The following is a 9962-nucleotide window of genomic DNA, read 5'->3' on the forward strand; positions in this document are numbered from 1 at the left end:
TGAACTGTCACTCTAGGGCTAGACAGTGGCCACTGGAGTGCTGGGTGGGCCCCCACTGGAGGGCTGCTGTGATGTGCTCTGAGTCCTGGTGCCAGCCCACCTATTCAGGTATGAAGTGTCCAACTGGTCAGGCATAATAGAGACACACACACACACTCCATATGGATTAAGAAATGGATTGGTTAAAAGCACATTCAGAGGACCTACTTATGACCTCAGAGTAAGGAAGGGTGGCTTAATGCACATCATGAAGGAATGCGTTGGTATAACTGACTACACCAAATTTTTAAAACTCTGTTCATCCTATTCATCAATGACACCATAAAGTAAAAAGATAAGACACAAAGTGAGAAGCAACATTTGAATACACTTAACAAAAGTTTGCAGACAAAGTAACCCTTGTGACCCAATAAGAAAAATGAACTCCATAGAGGAGAGAAAAGCTGGGAACACGAATTTACAGAAGAGGAAGAATACCTATAATTCCTGAAAAGATGCTCAACTTTATTAGATCAGAAATTACATTAGCCAGGAAAATACAAATAACATATTAGATATCATTTCACAAACCCCAGATTAATAAAAAAAATTGAAGCTTGCCTTGGCTGGTGTGACTGCTGGTTGGAGCATTGTTGCATAAACCGACATATGAGCTTTCGGTCATAGGTTTATACCTGGTCAGGGCACATGCGCAGGTTGCGGGTTTGGTCCTGGGTCTGGGTACGCACAGGAGGCAACCGATTGATGTTTCTCTCACCTCGATGTTTCTCCTATTCTCTTCCCCTCTCTCTAAAATCAATGAGCATGTCCTTGGTAGAGATAAAAAAATAAAAATGTGAAGTTTTATGGTACCAAAAATGTCCAAAACTGGGAACTCTTACACACTGCCAGTGTGATTATAAATTGGAACGACTACTTTTGAAAATATTTTGGTGTCATCTAGTAAAATTAGACATATGTGAGGTCTGTCTGGAAAAAGTATAACCATTGTTAATATAATGAGAACTGTTTCCATGACATCAATGTAACCTGGCAGCCAAGGAGAGTGGACTGGAATGCACATGTGTGAACAATGACGACTTCACTGTACAGTCAGTGGGGGCGGTAGATGCCTTTGAGCAAGTGTGTGCACTGTGTGACCATCACATTCAAAATGACTGAGTAGAGCAACAATTCTGCATCAGACTTTGCGTTAAACTTGAACATTCCTCTTTGAAAACGACTCAGATGATTCAGAAGGCTGCAGCTGTGGGCAGCTGGTGACTGGCAGCTTCATCACGGCAATGCACCCGCTCAGGCATCACCACATCTCACGCGGAGTTTTTTGGTGCAACATCAAATCACCCAGATGACTCGGCCCCTTTATAGCCCAGATTTGGCGTCCTCTGACTTCTGGCTTTTCCCAAAACTAAAAGCACCTTTGAACAGGAAGAGATTTCAGACAGACCACCAATGAGATTCAGGAAAATACAATGGGGCAGCTGGTGATGATTGAGAGAACTGTGTGAGGGACAAAGGTACCTACTTGAAGGGGACTGAAGCGTCACTGTCCTATGTACAATGTTTCTTGTATCTTCTTAAATAAATATCTCTGTTTTTCATGTCACATGGCTGGATACCTTCTGGACAAACCTCATATGTACTTTACCACTTAGTAATCCCATTCCAAGAATTGTGACCAAACAGAAACTGTTGTAGATGTACTAAAGAGTCCATGTTCATGAACGATCACAGTAGCAGTACTCATAATAGGACAAAGTCAGTATCTTGATATCAATCAATAAAATAGAACCAACATGTACACACTGACATAGTCAGACCATGGGACATTACACAGTGGGGAAAGGAAGGACAGCTACACATACCACCAAGGAGGAATCTCAAACACGTAATTGTGTGAGAGAACGGTGCCAAAGAATACAGACCACAAACGCTCAAAAACAGGCAAAACTGAATGTAGTGCTGAGTGATGTAGGCACGTGTGGGAAACTGTTAGTAGAAGCGAGGGATTGATACGAATTCTGGAGAGGGCTCCCCCTGCAGTGTGGAGAGGGCCCAGAGAGGGATTCAACAGTACCAAAAATATGGGCAAGGATCTGCTCCTTAAGCTGGAAAGTACACAGGAGTTCTCATTTTATTTTTATTATTCTTTTAAAGATACACATATGTAACCTCTTTGTGTGTTATATATTTATTGAGATAAAAATAATTTCCAAGGGAGAAGAGTTGCTTTATAAACTGTGGGTGTTGGCCAGTCTCCGCAGGAACGTCCTGGGGAGATGCCAGGCCGCCCGCCGCCTCCCAGAGGCCGGTGCGTGCAAGTGCAAGTGCAGGCGGCCGTACTCACAGTGCAAGCGAGGAGCCTTTCACAAAGCCAGTCCTCCCGCCTCCCTGCCACAGAGCCTTCCCCCTAAAATCAAGGCCTCTGTCCCCGAAACCAAGGCTTTCCCTTTCCTAACTCCATGGCAACAGGAGGATTCATTCCACACTGTGAAAGGAAGCTGTTCTGCAAATGATCTGTGGCAAAACAAAGGGGATGCCACAGCAGCCTGTCCCTGTCCCTCGCACACCTGTGGCCTGCAGACCGCAACTGACTGTGCCAGAGGCCCGGGTCCTTCCTTCCACGTGGCTCCTCCCAGCAGCCCAGAAAGAGCGAACTGTGAAGATACTTTATCCTCTGTGGCACTTGGGCTTCAGAAGGGATTTCCAATCAGGATGCTCCCCTAGGGAGGATCTGGCATTTCCAGCCCGCCTCCTCGGCAGGTTTTGGTCTTCACTAGATGTCTCCCGTACGTCCACAGGGGTCTCGCAACTGAATAGAGTCCCAGAAATTCTGTTTGCTTCCCTTTCCCAAGGGCTGCAGAGCAGGGGTGGTGAAGACGGCAGATTCCTAATCCGAGAGATGGCTGAAGTGTGAGAGAGACTCTTATGAAATACTATGAAAGTGGGTGAGAATGTAGTTATCAAAAAACAGGCTTGAAGTTAACAGGAAGACAGGCCCTGGGTTATACTTTCTCACTTTTAGCAAATACGACCTGATGCCCCAGTTCAAAAAGCATGTCATTTTCTTCTCAACATTCCTTCCTTTAACTTTGGCAAAAATTAAATATTCCAGCCTTTTCTGGTTAAAATAATAGGTATTGTTATGACTATTATTTACATGTAATAGTAAGTATTTCACAATCTTTACCAGTTAAAAATGTAGGCAGGAAAATCTTAACTGATTTATTAAACAAGCTTGACCTGGGGAGACACAGCAGAGAACAGTTTTTGTCCCCCTCTCCTTCCAGGCCTTGAAAATTCTGCTGTCCTTATGATTTTGCTGGTCACCCACAGCTAATGCAAATACCTTCAATCCAGAAACCTGAAGGGCCTTGCCCCTTCCCACCCCCCTACCCCCCAAAGACACCAGCCGGATGCAGAAAGCAGCCCCCTCCTGCCCCACCCAGCTGTCTCCTGCTCCCCTGCCAGCGTGCCCACCTGTGCTGACCAGCCCCTGCGGAGCCAAAGAAAGACCTGTAGAAAGAAGAGGAAGAGGTGAGGGGAAAGGAAGGTGCTGTTCCTTTTGGCACCATCATAAGCCACTTCCTGTGCTCCCTGCCCTGCGATTGGCTAAAGCTGGTTCTCTCACTGGTGCTTTTGTGGGTGTTGTAGTGATCTGGGACCTTCCCCTCCAGTTCCCTTGACCCAGGCAGGCATGTGCATCTCCATCCCGGGTGCTGCTTGAAGCTCCTAGAAATCTCATCCTACCTTCAGCTTGTCTCCGCCGAGCTGTGTGAGCTGCTCCAGGTGGCTCCAGGTCGCGGCTCTCACTGCACCTGGATCTCATCCAGGGAGGACTGGTGACAAACTCTGGAAGGCCCAGTCCATCCCAGCCCCAGGGGCAGCTCTGCTTCACTCAGCTGCAAAGCTGGGCCATTACTTTCCTCTACGTGGGGGGGGGGGGTGTCCACCTTCAGTCCAGGCTGGCCCTATAACTCTAAGAGGCACACATCAAGTTCTCCAGTTCTCCAGTTCTCCAGCTCTCCAGGGTGGTACGGTTGAAGACCCTCTTGCAGGATTTGAAGAAGGGGCAGACACCCCTCACCCATCCTCCTGGGTGGGTGCTGATTCACAGAACACTTGCAACTCTCCCTGCATATCCGCCCCCCCCCCCCATTCTCTGACCTCCCAGCACTTCATAACCTTGGTGTCGAACAAACGAGCTCCACAAATGATCAGGCCAGCTCTGAACCACTAACTTTTCACAAGTTCTACAAAAGAGGATATTCACTTTCACAACTCACTTTTATGTTGATTGTCTTAGGATCTTGGGCAAAAGTTTCACTTAACATCCATTTCACCAAGTGAAGAGTGAAGAAACTAGACACGTGTGCAGGGTGGCTGGGCAAGTAACATAAGGAAAGAAACAGCAGAGGCACTGAATAAAAGCCGGAGGCGACCTGGGCAGCAGCGCTTCGAAGACAGCACTGCCAGGTGTCCGGGCAAAACCGAGTCGAGACGCAGGAAAGGATTTTAACTGCAGATACAGGGAGAAGGAGTCAGTTGCTCCAGGAAGATAGGATTTCACAACAGTTGGGATGTGATGAATAAATAAAATATGGATAAACCTGGAGCAACAGACTTAGTCCTTTTATCATTGCTAAAAGAAGTGGTCTATTCCATTCTGATTTTATAAATATTATATGTTTCATTAAACAAAAAGATCAGTTTGATTACCAGAAGTGACAGAAAGAGGAAAGAGCGACTCAACGCAGCCAAGTGTGTGATAAGGCTGCCCCACGGCTGGTCCTGGAGGAAAAAAACAAGCACAGACAGTCCCTGCTCCCAAGCAGTTCATTTCTCAGTCGGGCACAGGGGCCCTGGCAGGGCTAGCTAGGAAAGGAGCCCCCGGCCCCAGCGTGACAGAGGATCGGTGCGCCAAGGGGGCTGTGTTGACAAGGTCTCTCCAGCCAGAGGAGCTGCACCAAGAGAAACCTCTGGGAAGTAAGGCAGGAGATAGTCAGGAAGGAGGACTCCGGAGGTGCCCCAGGGCTCAGACAGAGGACAGAGACCCTGCTCTAAGACTGGTCACTCCCACTTTCTGGAAAAGATCTGAATCATGGTGACTCATGAATGCACCTGCACAGAAGATGCTACATGACCCCTGCTTCATTATAATAGCATATAATAAATTAACATTGTGTGGCCCACTTCTCTGATAGCCAATCCAGGAAAATCATGGGAGACCACGTGTGCAGTAGCTTTAAAGTAACTAAAGTAACTACTTGTACATGCGCAATAAAAGCCCACCAACACTAGCCAAGAAATAGCCGCCCTGTAAGAATAGAATCCCTCCAGCCCCTGAGGTCGGTCTCTGCTTGGAGCTGTCCTGCTCCCATGTTCTGTGGAGTGTGCGATCGCTTAACAAATCTGCTCTCTCTCCTTCTGCTATAAACTGTGTGTTTGGTTCAATTCTTTGTCTTCGATCACCAAGCACCTGTCACCTGGGCCCGCCCGTGACAGAAGGTCAGCAGCGCCTGCGGCAGATGCTGCAGCCGTGGCAGGGCCAGTGGGTCTCCTACGCCAAGAGGTTGGATTTCACCCTTTGCAATGAGTGAGCGTGGAGCATTTTAAGGGGCCAAAGACCAAACGAGACACTTGTTTTTAAAAGATCCATCTTGATGGCAGGTGGGAGAATGACATACCGGGCTTTGGGACTGGAAGCGAAATGCCCAGGGAAGACCACTGTGAACCTGGGAAGCAGGAGGGTCCGACTGAGGACTGGGCCAGTGGAAAAACTGCCTGGTGAGTTCATCTATGCTGAAAGCTGCGTGAGTCAGTATGCCCGCTAAGCTGCTATAATAAGGATACCCAAAACATCGTGGCTTAAGCAATATAGATGTTTCAGTGTGTTGCATAGTATAACAAGCTTGTGGAGGGTCTAGGGTAGGGGTCAGCTGACCGCTGCCCATTTTGTAAATCAAGTTTTATCAAAATCAGCCAGACTCGTTCACTAATGTATTGTCCATACCTGCTTTCCCTCTGCAACAGCCAAGTCAAATGGTTGCAAAAGAGACTATAGCCATAAAAGCCCAAAATACTTACTACCTGACCCTTTACTACCTAGCCAACCTCTGGTCAAGGGCGAACAGATGTCTCTGAGCTTCAAGTCACCCAGGGACCCGAGATGGGGGCTGGGGTGAGCTCAGTCGTCTTTCACACGGACCCTCCACACCGGGCCTAGGAGCAGTTTTCACCATTTCCCAGGAGGGAAACCAGTAAGAAAGAAACTCAGCCTGGTCTCGCCAGTGAGTCACCTGATGCTCTCTAGCTGCAGAGGATACTGGGAAATGCAGTCTCTAGACACTTGGCCATGGGGCCAACTGAAATCCATCACTAGCACACTCTATCCACCCTCCAACACACAGATGCTCACATTTCACACCCTGGGGTCAGCACCCATCTGACCGCCTCTGTCAGCCTGCACCCAACTCCTGTCTTTGTCAGAGTTGATCTGCATCTTTTTCTTCCAGTAATCTAGGGGCATTCTCAACACGAGACTGCTTCCAATTACATTCTCTGCTTGGGTTTGTTTTAGAACTCAGTATGAATTCAGACCACAAATCAATGTGAATAACAGCTCCCGGTTCAAGTTCTCAAGTTCTTTTCTATCTCCACCAGTGGGGACATGTTCCCTGCCACCCCAGGTACAAGAGAGGTACACCTGTCATTTGCTGTTCACTGGGGGGTAGCCCTTTGCTGCTATCTCACCTTAGTCTGGGGGTTACCTCTGAGACTCCCCACTAATGGGTACCTTTTCTTTCTTAGTGGTAAGATAAAACATTGTACATCTTATACTGATGATGTCTTAGATTGTATAAAATATGGTACAAGAGTTTAAAAAGGAGCCCTGACCTGTATGGCTCAGATTGGACGTCATCCCACAAAGTGAAAGGTCACTGGTTTGATTCCTGATCGAAGGTCACTGGTCACCTGATCAGAGCACTTGCCCTGGTTGCAGGTTCAGTCCTGGGTGGGGCACAAACAAGAGGCAACCAGTCCATGTTTCTCTCCCTCTTTTTCTCCCTTCCTTCCCCTCTAAAAATAAATAAATAAAATCTTTTAAAAGAGAAAACAAAAAAGGAGAATAAATACTAGTAAACAAATTAGCAGTCTGCTTCAGATGTTAAGACACCCACTACAATTTAATATCTTAGAGAGAGGAGAGCAAGAGAGAGGGGGGAGGAGGTAGAGAAACACTGATTTGTCGTTCCATTTATTCATGCATTCATTGGCTGATTCTTGCATGTGCCCGGACCGAGAACTGAACCCACAACCTTGGCACACTGGGATGATGCTCTAATCAACTGAATAAACTACCAAGCCAGGGCCCATCCACTAGAATTTGAAAAGATGGAGAGAACAAACTGTAACCTAACTCTCTCAGTGAGAGGGCTGAGCGAAGTGGGAACAGGTGTTTTGAGAGCAGCTGTGAAGTGCGATCCCTGAGGTGTGCACTTGAACTACCAAACGGCCTTCTCAGGACATACGCGGGGGGCGTTTTGAGTTTACTGCTGGACGTTCTTTGTGCTAAGTGGCCTGGAAGGGTGGGGCGGCACGGAATTGCTCTAGATTCTACAAAAGCCATGTAAGCCAGCAGCCCTTCTCCCCCCGCCCCGCCTTCTGCCATCCTCTGAAGAATTTGAACAGAGAAGTGAAATATCAGATAGAAGGCTCTCCAAACACGTTGACTGCTCATTTTGGACACACGTCTCAGCACGATCTTGACAGCGAGGTGACGAGGGCACAAAGCAGGATGCGGCGGGGAGAATGGAGGGCAGAGCAGGCCAAGGGGGCAGAACGGCCAGGCCGGACTGAGGTCACCTGCTTCCTGGCTGGGATAACCCAGTGTGTGGCAGGGCTATTAACCGAACAGAAAATAAACACACACACAGAGAAATAAATTGTCAGAGCGGGGTGTGGAGAAACACATGACTCCTTGGGGTATTAGATTCAAGGTACCTGCTCATTCAACAGGAGAATGAAGAAAAGGGGCCAGAAAATAAACACCCTGACCACACTCATGAAAACAGCTTTTCTTTGCATTTTAAAGACCATTCAGAATCAACTGGGAATGGAGGAAGGGAGGGCGAGGTCCTTCCCTTGGTGCGTGGTTGTTTGGAGTTTGGGTACAGATGGCACACACACACCCCCCCCCCCGTGAGCAAACTGACAGTGACCCATCCACCTGACCTCTGACATGCAGGTCAGCACAGTATGACCTGAGGGCCGATCTGGGCCGCCGCCTGTTTTGTAAATAAAGTTTCACCCAAACCTACATCTGTCATTCCTAGACATTTGGCACTGTCAAGTTCACGATGCAGATGCTGAGGCTTGAAGGAGTCAAGGACACTCTCCAGGGCGCACGATGTCACTTAGCCATGGAAGCCCTCTGACTCTCCCAGAGCACCCTCCAATTCTCCCTCGAAGCTTTTCTTGTTATTCTCAACATTATTTTCTTTCTAGAAACAAGGCAAGCAGGCTCCACAAGGGCAGGAATCCCACCTGTCTTGTCCACTGTTACTTCCAGCGTCTGCCAGTGCCCAGCACATAAAATGAACTCAGCACTATCAGCTGACTGACAGACTTCAGCTGGATGCAGAGGCGCTCAGCCTGATCTGACCCCGGGCCGGACCCCTCTCGGCCAACCAGGGCACCTCACTGGGCACACAGCTCCTGCTGTTCAGCACCAGTCTTCTTGCCTCCAGGTGTCACTGAGGACCCCCACCCGGTTCCTCTGTCCTTTCCTTCACTTCTTTCCCTTCCCTTCCCACCAGTCTTCTTGTCTCCAGGTGTCACTGAGGACCCCCACCCGGTTCCTCTGTCCTTTCCTTCACTTCTTTCCCTTCCCTTCCCACGCTTCTTCCTCGATTCTGTAGCCCTTTCACGATGTACCACGTCTCGTCCTCTTACAAAGGGCCTAACATCAATTACAAATGAAGTGATTTAGCACCATCACAAAAACTGGAACATCAACACAAAATGAAACAAAAATGCTAGCACCTTCAAAATAAAGGTGTTATTTTGAGAGATGTATTCCCAAAGATTCATATGCTTCAAAACTCACGATTCCAGTTTCAATTTTCCATAGAAATACATTTCAATTCTGGAGCTGTTCCCAGAACTGTATGTGTGTAAACCTACAGGCCTTGCACTCCCAGGGTCTCATTAGGGTGGGATTGATATTATAGCCACATCACCAACATTTTCCCATCATCCCTTTCTAATCGTACATGTTTTACAAGTGAAGAGGAGACCTGTTTTGCTATTGCCTGATATTTTCTAAGCATCAGAGCTAATATCTCACAGAAAACATCTCCTCAGTGACCATGGCAGTTGTTGGCACCTCGTACAATCTCTTCTCCCGTCTTCTGTTCCATATTCTGCCCTGGAGGCATGTTTTCCAGCGCCTGCACCAGTGTACGGTAAATGGTTGCATGACATTGTTTACAGGATGGGGAAAAAAAAGACGTCGAGCTTTTCTTACAGGGTAATTCTTTGCAGAAGTACCGATGCTCATAAACAGTGTTGCTCACGTGATCGTGAGGAGGAGGACAGCTATTTCTGTTTGCAAGATAACTTCTGCTATGAAATGAAAATAGCACAAATCTAATCTACAATTTGTTCTGCTAGCAAGCTTTTTTTTTTTTTTTTGGATGGGGCTAAGGATGATGAGAATTGTTCGATTTTTCTGTGCACAAAATGAGAGAAATTTACATGGCATTGTTTGAAATGTATATGAAATGCAACCATAGATACTTGATGAAAATCAAAGAGGCCGGGCCACTGAAAACACGTTAGCAGGTAAAAGGATCCTTTCTCTATTTTCTAGCCTATGTCCAGCTGAATCCCGAAAAGCACACGCTGACTTTATATTTTTTAAGTTGATGATGTAGAAACAGCGACTGTAAGAAATCAAG

Source organism: Artibeus jamaicensis, unplaced genomic scaffold (assembly GCF_021234435.1).
Source record: "Artibeus jamaicensis isolate MK-2021 breed Jamaican fruit bat unplaced genomic scaffold, CSHL_Jam_final contig_484, whole genome shotgun sequence".
NCBI classification, from domain to species: domain Eukaryota; kingdom Metazoa; phylum Chordata; class Mammalia; order Chiroptera; family Phyllostomidae; genus Artibeus; species Artibeus jamaicensis.